The sequence below is a fragment of the Astatotilapia calliptera genome, chromosome 13 (assembly GCF_900246225.1).
Source record: "Astatotilapia calliptera chromosome 13, fAstCal1.2, whole genome shotgun sequence".
NCBI classification, from domain to species: Eukaryota; Metazoa; Chordata; class Actinopteri; order Cichliformes; family Cichlidae; genus Astatotilapia; species Astatotilapia calliptera.
Genome location: NC_039314.1, coordinates 24,634,007 through 24,653,783, shown reverse-complemented (window position 1 = coordinate 24,653,783; position 19,777 = coordinate 24,634,007). Strand labels below are relative to the sequence as shown.

The 19,777-nt window shown below is 37.9% G+C and overlaps 1 protein-coding gene across 2 annotated transcripts in view; it reads left to right on the top strand.

The window, feature by feature from the left end:
- Nucleotides 1–2,238: 2,238 nt before the first annotated feature.
- cdh5 (cadherin 5) overlaps nt 2,239–19,777 on the top strand; it is a 68,930-nt gene continuing 51,391 nt past the window's right edge. The window contains exon 1 of one of the 2 annotated variants that reach the window (XM_026189707.1): nt 2,239–2,368. The gene's annotated coding sequence lies outside the window, so the exon portion shown is untranslated. Of the gene's footprint in view, nt 2,369–2,923; nt 2,983–19,777 lie in introns of those variants that run through there. The other variant, XM_026189705.1, reaches the window with a different exon arrangement.

Sequence of the window (19,777 nt, the reverse complement as noted above, 5' to 3'; positions counted from 1 at the left end):
TGGCATTCAATAAAGTATAAAAAATATGTTTAGTTTTTTCCAACCCATCTTGTTTTTCTTCTAACTTCATACCACCAGTGTTAAAGATGTACCTTCTTCACTAGATTAATTCTTTCTCCTTTTCTTATTTTACACCCCCGATTTTTTGAGACATGCTCAGATTCAGGAAACAATCAGAAATGAACATTTCTGTCTATGTCAGTGTGTTTGCTATTGCCAACTTGCTTAAATCCTTTAATGCACAGGGTCACTTTTCCAACAGTGTCTCAGGTTGCAAACACACAGTCATTTAAATGTCAGCAAAGGGGTTTACTTTTTCAGTTTAGACAGATATATTTCATGTTTATACCATTTTATCTGCACACAAATCACTGGAACTTATCATAGAGTCACACCTACTCAGCTCAAATTAGTCTGCGTAGTAATCACAGTAATCACGTTGTGGCACCCATTTCCTTCTCTCCAGCCCTGGCCTCAGCAGCTGAATGACAACATTTTCCAAGAGAGAGATATTCCGCCTTCCTGTGTTGGAAATTCATCCAGCAAGGCTGAGAGTCTTGAGATTACTATTTGGATGCATGTTGACTACTCAGAGTACAAATAAGGATAAAGAATATACAGCTCTGAACTAGGGCTGGGCGATATGACCCAAAATTCATATCTCGATATTTTTTAGCTGGATGGCGATATAAGATATACATCTCGATATTTTTTTAAGCCATAAAGTAAGAACAAAAAGAGAGTTCTTAGTCAAAGCTGTGTCCCAGATGTCACACAGGCACTTTTATTAACATACAGCACAGATGTACATGAAAAATTACTCAAAATTAAATTATGAGCATTCATTAAATAATGCTCCATAAATAAAAGAAAACAAGGTTGTTTTTGTGCTAAACAAAGAGCTCACAATTGTGCAGTCAAAATATAAACTAAAAGACGCTGAGCGTAATAACAAAGACAGACAGATTTCACAGCTGCTCTGTTCCCAAGTTTTACTGTGTGACTGATAGCCTGGAGTTTGAAATCCGCTTCATAACCACGTCTCTTACAGGTGCCATTTATGGTCCTTATACACACACAGTACGGTAATTTTACGTTGATGCACAGTACGTATCACTCCGCGAAGCTCCTCGGTAGCCGTAATGCGCCGACAATCTATCAAGCGGTGCAGCTCCGTAGCTTACCAAAGTCGTACTCAAACATTTTTGACAGATTGCTGAGCGCCGTGTACCACATAAAATCGGTTCGCGGCCATCAAGCACAACCAGAATTCATACATAAGGCGCGCTATCAACTTTTGAGAGAATGAAAGGATTTTAGGGTTAGCGCTGTTAGCTCGTTAGCGCGGTTAGCTCATTAGCACGTTGACGCCGTCCAGCCCCACGCATGGGGCGATGCGCAGTAACTCAACGGAGATTTGCCGTGTCCGTCTTGTCGCTGCCTGCACGTGAAGCGATGGGGGAGGAGGGGGAGTTGTCTTCAGTGAAGGCGAGGCGGAGTAACGTTGCGTAGAGACAAAAGTGGACGAAAGAGAGGCAAACTTGCGGCTCCACAACTATAATTATAACGTAACATAGACTATATCGATATAAAGGATATTGTCACATCTTATATCTCGTATAAAATATATCGATATGTTTCAAAAACTCGATATATCGCCCAGCTCTACTCTGAACTAAACCTGTAACCCAGGTGCTTTATGTTTCTGTGGCATAAAGCGAAACAGATACACTTTTAGAGCATTTTGTGGAACCATGGGACAGTACCTCCACCACTAAATGCAGCAGCATGTCTTTATATGACTCAAGATTTTTGCACAATAATGTAGACCCCTTTATAGTCTTGTGAGCCTGCACAAACTATCTGGTCATTTTTGTGGGAATAACAATTTTAGATTTTCATCAGTGTTGTAAAGCTGAACTTTGCAACACTGCAGTAAACTATGGCAAACAACACCATCTTCCATAGTTACATAAAAGCCATTTCATAAATGATCATGTCCTAAATAATCAAAAATATGTGATTTAGTTAGTTGGTGATTATTACATCCTTTGTACTTTCAGTTCAGGCATTGCGTGTCTTTAAAAGGTTATCTTCAGGCAGAGAACTGTTGTGGTGTCGAGTGATTGACAGAAAGCAAAAAGTGGCTTAATGAATGTGTGGATGGGAAAAACTCTCAGCAGAAACCTGCATGTTTACTATGATGGTTTACTTAACTCCAGAACTTGTCTTTTAATATTAAACAACAGCAGATGGCTTCTGAAGGGAGGAAAACAAGCCTCGATATCTCCCGCTATGCCGAATGTGTGCAGGCACCGAGAGGAACAACGCAGAGGCAAAGGGGAAAACTACAAGTCTGGCACAAATAGTGAGTATTAAAACGGTGCGATATTCATTCTGGAGAGAAAGTCCTCGGTGTTCACGGTGTGACATTCTCACACTCTGCTGTTTGTGTTTTAAAGCAGTCGACAGAAAAAGGCAAGGTTTCAATCAAGAAACACGCTGGTCTGATGGAGAGAAAGCGAGTCATGCGAAACCACATGTTTTAAATGTTAGTTAATGTTGTTTAGCTGTAATTTGAGGTGTGTTTCATTTCCTGAAGCTGTCACTCCTTCTCCAATGACCTCACTCTTAGAGTGCGCTTGCATTTGAGGCCCTTTTCGAACATGAGGCTTAAGTGGCCCCAGAGACCCCGACACCATGTAATCACACACACGCACACACATATGTACCCTGAAATTTAATGATCATGTGAACCGCATTGAAAATGTGTGTGTGTTGCACTGCGTGAATGTGTGTGCAGACTAAACACTGACTGACATTGCTATTTTTACTGATTAGAGGTTGTTCATAACGAGACCTATTAACATCAGACCTTAAAACACATGCACGCACCAAAACTTCAGATTCAGTCGGCAAAAGGCAGAGCAAGAACATACCCGCTGGCCAAAGCAAGTGCTTGTAATTGTCACGGTTGAAAAGGTAAGTGACTTTTTTTTACATTCAATTTTTTACTTGAGTTTTTTTTCCACTTGGTTGTTTTTAAATACAAATTGAGCGAAAACGTTTACCTTCGCAAACATATTCAGACACTTTATCTGGTCTTCTCTGATTGTTCGCCTTTTGAACTAGTGTGCAGGCATACATATATAATACTTTCTATCCTACAGTGGTGTTTTGTGTTTCAGTTGTGAGCACAGCTGGACAGCGGTGGCTGTGTGACAGTGATGTTTAGTGGAAAAGTGAGCTGAAAGTGGTAGTGTGTGCTCGGGTGTGGAAGAATGTGTTTTTCATGTACTTGTCATGTTTATATGCCTTCCACAGATAGGCATATGTATTTAGGAAGGCATCTGTGTCATTTTTCATTTATCTCTATTTCCTTTCATCGACCCTTTTCCTCTTTAATGCTTTGCATTCATTATTAGGTGCATTCTCTTTGTTACTATTTCTTTCTTTTTAATCTCGTATATCTTATTGGCATAGATGATGGCCAAAAATGAGTAATATAATTTTTAGATATATACGACTACAGTGGCGATTCATGTTATTAAGGAGAAGAACCTTTTCTAGAGTTACCATTTTATACTGCTGCTGTCAACATCTAGAGAGAGGAGAAGGGTCAGAAATGGGATAAAGCGCTTGGGATTTTTGCATTTGATGAATTTGCTGTCACCCTCTCTATCTGAACAAATAAGCCTTTATTATCCAAAGAAAACTGTGCATCTTCAAAATATAAACTGAGGAACTGAGTACATGTGCTGACAAAACATCACAGTTTTTTTTAAAGGTGTTAAAATCCTAGGAGCTGGCATGTTAGTGTTTGGTGTGAACGTTAAACCAGGAAATTGAAAAGGGCAATTTATCAAATTCAGAAAAGAGTCAGGAGCAAGGGAGCAGTCAGTGTACAACAACAATCCAAAATCAGGACAAGCAGGTAATCAAAACAAAAAGAGTCATTAGCAATCAGGAAGACAAGCAAAACCAAAGATAAATGTCAAGCTGGAAAATGTGTGCATGCTAAGTGGAGGGTGAGGGGCAGGTGTGAAGGCAGGTCATGATCAGGTGTCCACTACATGGTTGGATCTACGATTACACAATTACATACATGATATATTACATATTAGATACACGATTAAAAGCTGCACAGCATGCACTGCAGTAGTTTAGCAAGGTTCACCTTTGCATGTGGGGCTCACCATTTTCAGGAAAAGAATGTAAAAATCATGTAAAGAGACAATGGCAACTGAAGCGGTGTGTGTGATACCAGCTGTCTAGTGTACTCTGTGTCACAGCTTTACATAACTGCACCAGCAACATTATTTTTTTTCTCACCGTGCCATGTCTATGTATATATATGAGCAGAGAAAAAAAACTCAGGTGAAGGCAAGTGCTTTGTACATATATTGGTCAACAAACAATTGGCTGTAATGTAAAACCCATTTTTATTTCCACCCCGAACCAATGTTTGTGTTGTCTGCCCATAATCTCGGCAGACAACACAAATGCAGGAACTGCCTTTTTCAGCTAAGAAACATCTCCAAACTGCGAACTTTTTTGTCTAAATCTGAGTTAGACATGATTATCCATGCTTTTATTTCTTCTCACTTAGATTACTGTAACAGTCTTTTTCTCTGTTTGAGCAAAAAGAATCTTGACCGTCTCCAGTTAGTCCAGAATGCTGCGGCAAGGCTTTTAACAAAGACACGAAAAAGAGAGCACATTACACCAGTTTTACGATCATTACACTGGCTTCCAGTACATTTTAGAATTCATTTTAAAATCTTAGTCCTGACTCTTAAAGCTTTGAATCATGATGCTCCTATCTATATTTCTGATCTTTTAGAACCTCACACTCCCTCTTGCAGCCTGAGATCATCTAATCAAAGGCTGTTGGTAGTCCCACGAACACGTTTTAAGACCAGAGGTGATAGATCTTTTAGAGCGGTGGCCCCCAGGTTCTGGAATTCTCTCCATCTTCACGTTGCCTGGATTGTATTTATTCTTTTGAACATCATCTTAAGACTCATTTATTTAGATTAGCTTTTGATTAGATTTGGCTTGTATGTTTGATTGTGTTGGTTTTTGTTTATTTGTTTTATATTATTGTGAAGCACTTAGTGGGTTTTATCCTGTGAAGAGTGTTGTATAATTCAATAAAATAAAGTAAAGTTTATACTGTATAGTCTGAGCCTAGCATTATACACACTGCAAAATTATTCTAAATATTTGTGCTGGTACAGTTCATCTAACATGCAAGTAGCCTCACCTAAAGTTAAAGCTAAAAGAAGACCAAACAAAGTGAATCATATTCTTAAACATTACAAGTGCAAAGAAGCAAGAACAAGCCAAAATGTCTCACTCAAGCTTCACGTCTCAAATTGCAGGCATCAGAGAGGACAAGAGCACACCCAGCTACAACGGCTGACTCTGGGCCCTTCTCTAAAAACAAAATTTTTGAACTTTATTTCAACAAACGGGTTAAACAGATTCAGATTTAAATTAAAACATATGCAGTAAGTTTCCTTATTTCGATGTAATAGTAATAACATGCATGAGGACAAATGTTCTCACTTTTTAAAACCATTTGGTTGCCATCAGGAGAAGAAGCTTCCAGCAATGTTAAGTTAGGGCTTTAATCTGTCATTTTACCTTTGAACCAGTGCACCAACCCTTCAATGTGGCACACTTTACAGACTCAAACCTGGAAACTGTTAAAGATGTTCTTGACAGTGCTTTATGATTGATCTGATAACCACATACATACAATCACAAAGTGGGCAGCAGCCTTGAAAAATTCAAATTATGCCAACAATCTAGATCCTCTTAATGATGCTAATGTCATTATTTCCATGGAAGATTAATGAGAGCTATTTATGGCTCATTAATCATATCGAGAAGGACTACAGATTAAACTGTTAATCACACATCAAATACAACTGCTGCCCCCTGGGCAATAACTAAATCCCCCTGGGCGTGTGTGTGTGTGTACATGTATTACCACTGGAGTTCACCAAATATCTCCACCTGCTGCTATTGTGTCCTTCTGTCTTACTTTTATTTATTCATTTATTTATTTATTTATTTATTTAGTTAGTTAGTTATTTTTGTCTGTCTTCTCATTGTGGCTGACTGATCTTCTGTGTCTTATTAGCCTGCAGTAAAGAGTCACTAGCTCAGAGGAACTGGGCCACGGTGCTGAAATCCAATCGTTCCACTGAATCCGCTTTCCCAGAAATAGTGACTTGGTGAACTCGTTGCTTGGCCTTTGCGTGCTAAATGAATACTCTGCCCTCTGTCCTCGGTGCTCCTCTTTGCTCTGGTAGCTCTGTTTTATTTGTCACTAACTATCATTTATCTGACTGAGCAGCATGTCTGCATTTTTCTGCCTGTTTTACATCCAGGCATTTTTATAATGTTGTATCCAGAAACAACAATAATTGCTTTTTTGGTTGTGCATTGTTGGCTGAGCTGTTCATGTGGGTACAAATGACCACCAAACCAAAACGTATTTATCAGTATTTGGGTGACAGGCACCCCTTCTCCATGAACAGGCAGATCAAAGCTGTTGTGGTGCCATGAAGGAAATCAATATAATTTACATTGATATGGATACTAGAAGGTCAGAAAAGGTGTTATCATCCAATCTGACCTATTCAAAATGTAGAATCAGTGATCAGATTAGAAAGTAAACCAAGAGATCTCTTGCAGTCATGTGAAAAAGTGCAATGAAAACCATCATCATTTTATTTTAGCAAGCTTTCTAACATGTGGTTTACATTATAGTACACAGTTTTACTTTAATCACTAACCAAATCGTGAGTGAAAAGAAAACTATGGAGATGAAACTTAAATCCAAAAACTTGATCCAAGCTCAAGTCTCCTGGGTGAAAGTCATCAGATTCACTTAATTGTGAAACTCGGTTCTCAAAAAAGACTTCCAGACATCAGCACGCATTCCCGTAGAGGTGCTCAGATAGAAACCTCCAGTCCAACAATGAAGCAACTTTTACAAAAATACAACTGAGCACAACAAGGCTCTGTATTGTAAAATGCCACGTTTATTGTGTAATACACACTTTGGGCTTAAACAAATTTAAAAGCTGGAGTTTTCCTTTAACTTTAAAATCTTTTCACTTATAGTTTTAACAATCCTTCATCTTCGGATGATGAAAAACAGGATGCAGGTCTCACTATACTTGCAGCACTTTATTATAATCCCATTCCTGTGTTTCTTTTTTGTGGTGGGTGGGGGTGAGGAAGAGGATTTTATGTAGACATTAGAACTGGCTTAACAATATAACAATCAATTTTCTGTTGTTGTGGGGAAAATGCAGCTTAAGCTGCAATCATAGGAGCAGTAGTGGACGATAGATGGGGTGAGGGGGCATCTGGACTGCAAAACCAGAGAAAGATAAAAAGAGACAGAAAGGGATTTCCCATCCCTTTCTACAGAATCTGGGTGTTCCTAATAACAAGCTTAGACCACCCCCCTTCACTTTTCCACTCCTTCTTTTGGATATGAGGGGAGATCATCCCACTGCGCTTTAAACACACACTCTGCTCAGATTAAAACACACACGCACACCAGATGCTGTTGTTGCCTGGGGTAAAGTCGATGTCAGCCACCCCCTCTTTCTCATGTGCTTATGAGTGGATGTGATTGTTTCATACCTGAAGGCTTTTCCTGACCTTTTCATGATGGTAGTGACTGAGAATAATGACACTCCGCACACTTTTTGAATAATTGGAGTAACAGGATAAAGATTCTGTGGTCCCTGTACCACTGGGACGTGATCTTGGGAACAAAGGTGTAAAAACTTTTATACACTTTCTGCATATGAACCATAAATAGCTCTCATTAATCTTCCAAGTCTCCTGCCACACTCAGATTGTGTGAAGCTGTATTTTGGCACAAGAGGAAAAAATTAAGAATACCAATATGCTCACCATGTAAATGCTCCAAAATTTGAGCTGATATAATACATTCAACATCTCGATTCCCTACAAAATCTGCACTAAAAACAAAAGTACATCAATGACCAGTGGCAATTTCATTAGTTTGCAAGTAAACTGAATTGACTAAACAGGAGATTAAAAAATGCTGAGAGCAGGTTTTTGATCACCAAGCACCAACTTAGTGTGCTAGTATTTGACTTAAGGCTACAGAAGAAAAATGCAAATACCAACCTTTTTTTTTTTCAATTTAATGTTTGTAATCTGTCCGAAGATGAAGATTTATGTCTATAATTATATCTTTTGTGCTGGTTTATATTTTTTAACCATGGGGTGTGAATCAGTAAATGAGGTGTGTTGTATAAAGCACTTTGAGTCTTCAGGAGAGTAGAAAAGTGCTTTACCATTTACCATTAGTGAACCGACATTAGGAGGATTTAATCTGCAAAGATGGCGAGAACAGAGTTGAAATTGAAATGCAATATGCATGATACAAACTGTGGATGAATGCACCATATCAGTCCTCGTTGTGTGTGAGTTGCGCAAAATGTTATCAAAGGCCATCTCTGGCTTGGAGAGCACATTTTGAGAAACCTATAGGTTTAGAGGTGACTCAACCTGGTACTTTATTTTCATGAAGAGAGTAGCTGTAAATGCCTTTTATAACAGAGTAATAATAAACAACCATAATAATAACAGGAATATTTTACTTGTGTACACTAAAGTTTCAACTGCATGCCAGTGAAAATCCAAACTCTTTCCAGTTGGCATCATCAGCACGTTTTACATGAACTTTTGATCTGGAGTCCAACAAATCACTACAAGCACACATGAGCATGAGAAAACCTTTCACCTCTCACGCCTCCATCTGGTCGCAGCCTTTGGACACAGACTGCATCGTGCCTGCTTCGGCAGCGCTGTGAACGGAGTGTGCAGTCGTCTTAACGGCCCTCTGCTGTTGGTGATGGGACTCTAGGGTTGTTATTGTGCTGCTGTTTTTAATCACACACATGTTGTGAGGAGGAGGAAGCATTGCTCACCCTGAACTTTGCTGACTGCTTTTAAACTGTGTGGAACTGGGACATTTCTTGGAACTTAGTTTCTATCTCAGATTTTACAGTCCCTGCTCTGCATGAGCCAAACCTTTGATTATGTTATTATTGTGCAAGATTCTGAAAACTTTCCACTTTACTTTCATTTTAGATTAAACCCCTCAGGCTAGTTTCCTGACCAAAAATACAAACATGAAACTAATGCTAACTAAGCTTTGGTATGTCTATTTCAAGCTGAATTGCATAGCTGTGTATATACGTACTTAATTTTTTTTACACACCAAAACCCCCAAGAGGGATTGTCATGACTGCATAAATGCGAAGCCTTTATAAAGTAAAATGCATTAACTCAGAACCGAAAGAAACAGAGATAGAGGTGAGGATTTGTGTAAATGGGGTGGGACAGAAAGAGGATTTGAAAGTTGGGCTTGAAAGCTGTCACTGCTAAACTCTCAGAGAATCTGTTTGGGACTGAATGTCCACATAATGGAGTTTCAGTACTGGATTTGCTCTCCAGCATTTGTACTATACAAAAAGCAAAGCAAAGTTTGTACCCAAAGTACCCAAATTGGTCACCAGTTTTAAATCTTTACCTGGTTACAGCACTCAGGTCCAATGGCTCTATGGCACCTTACCTTTTTCCTGAACAATTAATTTTGGGAGCTGTTGAAAAAGCTGATGATGTCCCTAACTATTGATTCTAATCAGGAAACAACCTCAACATGGAAGTGCAGTAATTTTTTATACAAGAAAAAAGCCACAGCTAAAGAGCAAATAACATAACTAAGCTGCAACTTAATTTTTTAAACCTATTTATAGGTTTATGGGTGCATTATTTGGATAGTTAACCATGTTGACTGGCAGATAGATGCCTACACAGGCAGCTGTAGCTGTCTGAGATGTCTGCTGCCTTCACTTTATGTAAATTCAAGTCATAGAATTGGACTGTGTTTGTGCTGTTTGAATTTTTATCTGAAAAATAAAATGGTTTACTATGTAGTAACTCACAGTCCAATAAGTCTGTGCTTCTTACAGTGTCATTTAGCATTTATTAGCCGGTATTTGTGTCTTAGCAAATAATTTTAGCCAATAATAACTTTCGCCAGTGGATACACTTATCTTAGCAACATTAGTAGCTTAAATTTAAGCCAAAAATCTTTGCATTTCATCAAAGGATAGCCACTTCTGGCTTTAGAAAACCAAGATGACAACTGCTATACTCCTATAATAGTGAGTGAATGATGTTGCAGTGGGTACCTCCTTCTTTTATATATAGTTTGCAATTTGAATAACTTAAAATGATTATTTTTCTTAAACAAACAAGTGGCAGTAGATGAAAATTAAGGAATCATTTTCAATTCAGACTGTGAGTCTGGACCAAAGTGATGGCTGGTCACATTTGCTAGAATCACTAAAATAAACATTAGAGCCTAAATATACTAGAAGAGGCATATTAGACTTTTTTCTGTCTTATGGATATGAAAGAAATGATTTTCACCCAAGAGACTGAACTGCAATACTATTTTAAAAAGGTAAACTTATTGGACTTTGCTTTCTCCATTACACTAGTCTCCCTCTGTTATCACTTCTTCTCCTGTATTTGATTCTCTATTTATTATAAACTGATTTATGGGTGAAATTGAAAGGTCAGTATTTTATGATGTTCACTAAACAAGAAAACAAGAAAACTACTAACACTGGGAAACTACCATATCCAGACAGGAAAGCGTGACAAAAAGTAGACAGAAAGTATATAAGATAAGAAATTAGCTTTTTATTCAGGCACTTAAAAAAAAACTTTAACTTGAGTTGTGTTTTAGCAGCTTATCTCTTTTATAGTAATTTTCTTTAATCACAGAATAATTAAACAACTGAAGAACATCCTGGTAATTTATTAAAAGGCAAATGTTTTTCTTTATCTATATCTACTTCACACTAACCAGCAGAAGCCAAAAAGCATTAATTCCAGTGGTGTCCACACTAAAAAACAGCGAAAATATAGGCAAACGCAATGAATTAGTGATCTGAACTCAAACGATGTACACTGCAAATACTAGACATTGCATACACAGAAAGAAAGTATGCATTATGTTATACATTAGACTAAAGAAAATAATTTAGACTTATAGATAGACTCATAAAGTTTTATCTGCAGCCAGAAAAGTGTGATACTACCTAAACTTAATAGTAAGACTCGAGATGTGCAATAAAGCAATGACATGATTGACAGTTAGGCTTTCTCCGTGTCCTCCACTTTCCTCCCACATTGTTATGATAAATGGAGATTCTATATAGTTTATGTGGATATGTATGTCTATCTTTTAGGCCTGTGATGGACTACTGTCTGGGATCTACTCAGCCTCTTGCATCATGTCTGTTGGGATATACATTCCAGTGTGCTAATTATACTTCATAAACCTGAAATAATTATTCTGTTCATCTAATTTTAACTATTTGTTACACAATTTCGTCAAACTACATTCCCCATACCCTAACTACAATTGAAACCACTTTATTCTTCCGGGTTCCAATGGTTACCAAGCAGACAGATTCATGCACCTCTTATGATGGGCGAGCCATTCCCTTTGTTCCCAGACTCTGTTCTGTCTGTGGAAGGTATTAGGATTGAGGAGGTCGTCTAGTTATTCCTTCCATTGTCCAACTATGTCCTGTATTGAAGTCAGCAGCATTCCATTCCCACTGCATGCAGTGTCAGCAAGAAGCTGCTTCCCCCTCCTGAGTAGTGTGAGTTTTGTCAGAATCACTTAAAAGCTGACTGAATGCCTTGCTCTAAGGAATTACCAACTTCTTCCAGACCCAAGCTTGAGGCATTGATAGACCTGTGCTCCGCAGGCCCAGAGTGTTGGAGTCGACTGGACAATTCAACGTCATTCCCATGTTCACACACATTTCACATTGTCACAGCTCAGAGAAGAACAGGCAGTCACTGGCAGTTTTGGGAAGGTTACTTTTAAAATGTATTCCACTACAGATTACAGAATACATGCCCCAAAATGTATTTTCTAACGTATTCCGTTACGTTACTCAATAACAGTAACGTATTCGGAATACTTTGGATTACCTATTATATTATCATGCTTTTTACAACTACATGAATGTACTATTGCTGTGTGAATTATTACTATTACCGAAGGATACCTGCCATACCAATACCAACTAGATTTAAATCTTAATATAAAATAAGTAACAGTAGGGTGGACATTAGGTAAGGCTGCACTTTTTGCAGCGATCTCGTATTGAAAACTATTCCACGCGTATAGAAAACAGGTCCGCGGCTCCGAAGTCCGAATTGTAGTAAAGGGACCTCTGGCTAATACGTCGGGTTCGTGTCGGGCTCGTAGCCAAAAACTAGCTTTACTTTGTTGTCTGGGTGAACTTTGCTAGCGAGAGACAGAGAGAGGCGTTGAAAGGCTGCTCCAACGGAACTTATTGTTTCGGAGGAAAACATGAACACAGTGTACAGTCGAGTCTTAATAGCTTACTTACAACTGGACTCGTCAGATATTCTTTTTGGCTGCAGTGGTTATTATTATATTTACATGCTTCCATCTCCCACTTCTGCTCAGTGACATCTCTTACTTTTCGACTCTCCTTTTTCTTCCTCCCTGGCGCTCACAGACACATAACGGGTATGGCAGTCCATTCTCCCTGCAGCACAGACTACACTGCCCATGAGGCTACATTCTTTGGGACTATGCCTGTAACACTCATATTAAATAATTTTTGTGAATAACTTTTTAAAAATATTTCTTCACATCATTATGCAGGCCGCAAGTAGGGGTGACATGGGCCGCGGGATTGAGACACAGGCATTAGAGCCTTTTAATGCGTGTTTTGCTTGGGGTGTGGAAACCAAAAATAGAGAGGGCATAGCTGAACATATGATACAGGAAAATACTGCCATGTAAGCCCTTTATTTCAGCAAAGTAACTGTATTCTGAATACCACCTTTTTAAACGGTAACTGTAACGGAATACAGTTACTCGCATTTTGTATTTTAAATACGTAACGGCGGTACATGTATTCCGTTACTCCCCAACACTGGTCACTGGTTAGCTAGTTCTTGAATCACAATGGCAACTTCAAGTGCTGCTACTGAATAATTATTTATTCAGTAGCGATTCAGAAGAACACCTTCTCCAGCATGCTATATGACAAGCAGAACCGGATAACTGGATGTCCGGTGAGAAGTGCCTTCTTTTACTGAAACATTGTACTGAAACGTTGTGGACCACCACTGCTTGTTCAGTCTTCTGCCACAAATCATCAACAGTAACTTGCAGGCGAGTAAATGTCCTCAACGTGATGTTACCAGTGTGAAATGCTTTGGGCCGAGGAATTTTTCTACTGTGTGGGGTCACACTGACTTCCTACTATTGAAACAGTAGCAGCATGCAACACACACACATGCAGAGAGCACTGTGAAATGCCGTAACCTCTGTCTTCCTGTTGAGTTGATGGAAACTTCTGACCAGTGCAGCTGGATAACTACTTTACGTCACTTTAAGTTCACTGTAAAAACTCAACTCGATGCAGCCACACCTTGGGAATATTTTAAGAACTCCTCTGCAATTTCCTCTACTGCCACTTTTGAGGGTTGAAGATAAAAATTAAAATGAAAACAGTAAATTAGCAGCTAACCATGGTCATCAAAACAATCTCTTATATAGCGGCTTGTCTTGAGATCAGTGCAAATCAAAGTGCTACAGAGAAGACTAATGCTAACAACATAAGAAGACAGAGCAAATTAAATAAAAATCTAATAAAAAGACAAAAATAAATTAAAATATATTGCGATTTAAAGCTCACATAGACTAAAATTTGTAACAATAATAGCAATAAAAACGAAATACAGCAAAATAAAGGAGTTTAAAATAGAAACCAGTTAACATTAATGTGAAAAAATAAAGTAATACTGGATAAAATTAATTAAAATTGTCAACTCAATTAGGACCCCCCCCCCAGGCTAACAAACAAACAAAAAACTTTACAACTTTGATACAATGCACTGGTAAATGAGAAAAGTCAGTAATGTCTATAAGAATATGTTATCAAAAGTAAAGCTGAAGTGAAAGGTTCTAATTTTTAACACTATCAGATGTGACCAGGATGAAGCCATTGTGAATTTTAAGTATTTATGATATATCCTATAATGCTGTTCTTACAATCTTATTAATATATTTTGATATGTTTTTTGTATCACAGCCAAGTTTTATAAAAGATTTCTACAATTTAAGCAGCATGTTGTTAATTTTGTTCATTATGTTTTTATTAGAGGTTCAGCCAAGTGTCTTCAAAGATACTTTTAGTACAAAACAACAAATCAGAGGAGCACTTGAAAGAAGTGAAGGGTTGTTGCTATGGAAACCACCAGCAGGAAGGACTGGGGAGACCTGATTAAGGACTGGCTAGATCAGATTAAGTATTGTTTCTATTATCTCACTTGGCTCACCCACATGCACAAGTGGACACGTGCTCATACGTGCGTCCGCGCATTACACACACACACACGCCATACATGTTCACACTGAAACACAAACAAATACACACAAACACATCACTCTGTGGGACTGGTTTTCCAGATGTGAGCAAGGAGGAAATCCTTTTATGGAAATGATTTTTGATATGAGCCTCAGTTCCCTAAATGGGAATCTAGATTCAACTGTAGTCAATATAGCCAGCCAGCTGACTGGTTTGTTACGGTAAATGTCGTAACATTTTATTCAGTCTGAAAAGTATTTGAGGTTTTTTTTTTTTTACCTCTGTGACTAACTTCCTTTTGTATACATTGCAACAATAACATGACCTCACTTCAAAGAGCAAAGTGTAATTAGAAGAAGATAAGGTTTGAGCTGAGACCTCTTGGTGTTTTTATCAGTTATCAGAAGAGGAAGTTTGTTTGTTCATTTATTCATCACTGTCATAAATAATAGTGTTTTTAAAAAACACAACAGAATTTGTAAAAAAAATGCTGCGTGTATCTATTGTTTTCCAAAAGTAACTGATAGCGTTTTTAAGAGTTTACCTTTCTTTGTCTGTAGGTCACCAGACTGGCCATGTTCTTAGGAAATATGATTTACTAAGGAGCAGTAAAACTGCTGAACAACGCGGTCTCAACACTTTGAAATCACACATGAGATATCTTATATTCTTAAGGTGCCATAAAAGATATTGGACATGTTCCATGTCCCAGGTATAAACCTTTATTTTATTTTATTTTATTTTATTTTATTTTATTTTATTTTATTTTATTTTATTTTATTTTATTTTACTGTGACAATAGTAGTTTGAGCCTCCCATATTAAAGGTCTTGAAGTATGCTCAATCATACAGGTAAGGTCTGAGAAAACTGATTCTGTTCATCTGGATGTTATATTCGAAATGCAACATCCAGATGAACAGAATCAGTTTTCTGGGATTCCCATATGAAAACATCAGTTTTGACTAATGCCAAATATATTTTTAAAAAAATTCAATAAAATGCGGTAAGCTGAGGTAGTTCAGGCGTCTCACTATAATGCTTCCTGGATGGTTTTTTGGTGACGTGTTTTGGGCATGTCTACCTGGGAGGAGACCCCTGGGGAATCCCAGGACTCTCTTCCGGATGCTGGAGAGATTATGTACTTTGGCTGTCTAGGGAACGCCTTGTTATTCCCCCAGAAGAGCTGGATCCAGTGGACAGGGAGCAGAAGCTCTAGGAATGTCTGCTTACACTGCTGCCCCTGCCAGTATTAGTATAACTGATAGAACAATTTATTTTGCTTGGATATAATTTAACGATGGATAAGTTAAAAATGATTGATTCACAGCATTGATTTGTCCAGATCCATGTTGTTCTCCTATAAGACTCATTTAACTGTTGCAAGAACATCTGCTAAACACAGCTCAGATATAACGCTCATTAAATCACAACGCACACTGCTCTCTTTCTAGGAGGATTCTTCATTGGAAAGATCTGTAGATTAGTGAAAAGTGGATTTTTATTATAGTTGCGTTGGAATTAGGCAAAACAGAAACTATTGTCCTTCAGAAGGGAGAGGCTAGGCCATCTGTGTGAGCTGATGTAATGCCTTGAGTGAAAATTAGCTCGAACTCGGTGCCATTACCTTTAGATTTGGGGAAACCTAGCATCAGAGAAATTTGTAGAATAAAGCTTTGTAGCCTTGGTTTATTTATTTTTTAAATAGCCAATTTTAAAAGCTAAACCTGGATCGTTTCCTTACCTTAACCACAAACTGTTTGTGTCTATCCCTAACTAAATGTGAACAGTGAGCGAAAGTGAAACTTTAAATTGGGCCCAAAAAAGCCTCAAAATACAATCTCCCATCTACATGCTGCCCACCTTATAATGTGACCTGTTTAACTGAAAATTGCTTATAACTGTGGGCAAAAACAAAAAATTATTATTTTTTTTTATTTCTGAGGAACTTTCAAAGGAAGAAGTGACTGGTCATATACATCAACATTACAGAAATATGGACTTGAGAAACAATAATCAACAACTAGATGGCCTGATTAGTTCCCCTGGGCTCTGAGGGCAACAGCAGTTTTTTTTTTTTCTTTTTCTCCAAACAGTCCTCGCCACAGGGGCTCTAAACCTGCATGTAGCCCAAACCTACTCAAACCTGATTAGTCAAGCTCAAAGTGTAAAATACCTTTGCCTAGGGAGTCTGTATATGCACACACAGTTGTGGTCAGAAGTTTACACACACTCGTCATGGTCATAAATGTCATGGTACTTTTTGGTTTTATATAAATCCTTTGAACTTTTGTTTTTCAAAGGTGGAATGATTGTAGGGTATACATCTTTAATGATTGATAAAACAAAACAAAAAAAGAATTGCACGCACAAATTTGAGTTTATTTGGGATTTTTTTTTAGGTTAAGCCTAGTTCAAACTAGGCTCATATATACATATACACCCCCACCAATATATGTTTAAATGTCTTTTAACAAGTTGCAACTTGTTAGCCTACACCTACGTTCCTAAACCTACGACCACCTGTGTGGATTAGAGAAAAGAAAAAATAAATTTAAATCTGTTGTTCTGTACAACGTCGCCATCTTGGAAAAAAAGAAATGCCCAAAATTATAATGGCAATTTTTAATTTATACATTTTTCAACAAAAAGTGGTTAGTTACGGCCACAGGAAGAGCACTACATTTAAAGCACTGCCTAGTTGAGTGTAATGTTTCAGTCTTTCTTATCGTCCCTTGTTGATTTATGTGGATCAAACATTGCACCAAATATTTTTTGCTTTTTGCAAAAGAAATGGGGTTTTTTTTCCTGTATTTTTTTTCCTAACCCCCTCTTTTCTCCAATTGTCTTTGACATGGATTTTTGTCCTGGTGGCATATTGAGCTTGTGTGTGTTCTTGCATATCTTGGTGTATTTGGCAGGAGGCTACAAGGGCAGTGAGAGCAGGAGTGGGGTTCTATGATGAAATTCAGTGGCAATTTGAAGTCTCCAATCATTGAACCATGTGAGAAAAAGAGGCAAAGGGGAAAGCGAGAGAGGTGGAAAGACAGAAATAGGTGGGAAGAGACAAAGAGAATGAAGAAGGTTTAGAGGAAACAGGAAAGAGGTGAATAGAGCCTAAGTAAAGAGAGGGAAAAGGTAGAGAGAGAAAGACAATTAATGGCTTCATCACACACATTTAACTGAGAGACGACATGAAAGCGTTGCCTCAGTCTGTTTATTATACAAAAACAGTGTGTGTGTGTGTGTTTGTGTCTTTGATTCCACAGTTGCATCTCTTGCAATTTTGTGTGTGCGCGTGTGTTTTTGTGTCTGTCAGTCTGTGTAATTACTCTCATTCCTTTCCACACACTATAGCTGGAGGTTTTGCCAAGTTGACATTCAAGCTCTTGTGATAAACAACTCGGTCAGATTTGTTTGGCTTGCATGGTGCTCTGTGTGCTTCTAGGGAGGGCATTTGAATCGCATTCAGTAGGGGGAAACACAGCGATATGGAAGAAAAATATCAAGAAAAGGCATGAAGGAGGCAGTTGTAGAGTCTGGGCACTAGTTAGCACCGTTTGGCAAGGAGTGATGAGAGGTTGCATCATCAGAGAGAGAGAGGGAGAGAGAGACGGAGGGAGATCACCTACTGGAAGCATCAAAGCATTTTAACCTTGATGCTCTCTGTATCACAGCTGGATGGCTGGATGTCAAAGAAAATCACACAGTCTGGTGACCTTGAAAACAAAATCATTTGCATTTTTACCTTTTAACACATTTAGCGGAGGTTTAGATCCAGACAGACATACAGTAATCCCAATAGTACAGCATTGCTCCCGTGGTACTGCAATATTGCTATGCCTGTGGCAAAATGATTAAAAAGAATAAATAAATAAGGATGCCTGTGAAGCAAAGACGGAAACACACAAAAGCTTCATGAATACCGGTATATAAGAATGCTAAGTACTTATTATGTGGCAAATATACTGTGGATGTTTAATACTAAGCAAAGGCAACCAAAATATACCTTCGTCATATAGATCCTTTTTTTCTCTTTAAATAGCATGAGACATGCAGAATGTCTCTAAAGATGCTTCATTTTCAAACCAAAATGCAAGAGGAATACAAAAAGGAAGCGTGCAGAGCATGTTTATTTCTCCCTTTCTGCCTCAGGCAGTTTAAACTGAACACATTTTCTTTTGCACTGTGAGTTCATTTGAATTCAGTCATTTGAAAAGATAAAGTCTTTCTCTGTCACTTTTTTTTCTTTTAAAAGCAGGAGCTCATTCTTTTCACCTTGTTTGCTGAGCGCTACCCAAAATTCAAACAAAGCAGAATAAAACACATGCCAGTTTCACGGTTCTGCATTTTAATACTCTATGCAGCAGTGTGAGTTGGTTGTCTATTGCCTCATTTCAGAAGTTGAGCATCACTCCATTTGCCTGTAAACAAAGTGTTGATATGTGCTGCTCACTGGTGCAGTTGTAAGATTTTGCAAGTTCCAAGTGAAGGATTTTCAAATACCTTTGATTAAAATAATGCACAGGCAGAATTGTGGTATGGAAAAGCAGCTATGGTGTAGTTGACTGCTATCTCACACTGTTGTTATGACTGGTTATTTCAAAAGCTGACTACAGTTCCAGTGAACTCTCAGCCTTTCTGTCACAATGAGGCGGAAAGGCTGAGAGCTGAGACAATGAGACATTGTTTTCATCTGAAATATCGCTCGTTTTTCATGCGGATGTTGTGGCTCTGTAAGCTAACGCTGAGACTGTAGAGCAAGAAGACAGAAAACATTTTAGAAAAATATTAAATAGTAATAATTTTTTAAAATGTAATACTGATAGCAGTTTCTGTTACAGCTCGGTAAAAAAGTGGTAATAGTAGGGTAACAAGGCACAAACAAGAATGTAATAACATGGTAAATACTACTCAATTACCAAAGTAATGACTACTTAATAGCCAAGAAATATCAACAGTTGAGTAATATTACACCAATATTACCCCCAAACTGGGGATAATAATGTGGAAATAAAGAAATTCACATGAGACAAAACCAATTGCTGATAGTAGTGTAATACTTAGGTAGCAATATGATAACCTGCTAGAAATAAGAAAGTAATGTCTGTGAGCTTGAATTTTCACATTTTTAAAAGTTTTCACTGTAATAACCTCATAATTAATAGGTAATATTGGCTCATGTCATATTTGAACAGTATTACTATATTACAATGCTTGAATGAATCCTACACTAGGTTCCCAGCATTCTGCTTTGCTTAAAAGCAATAAT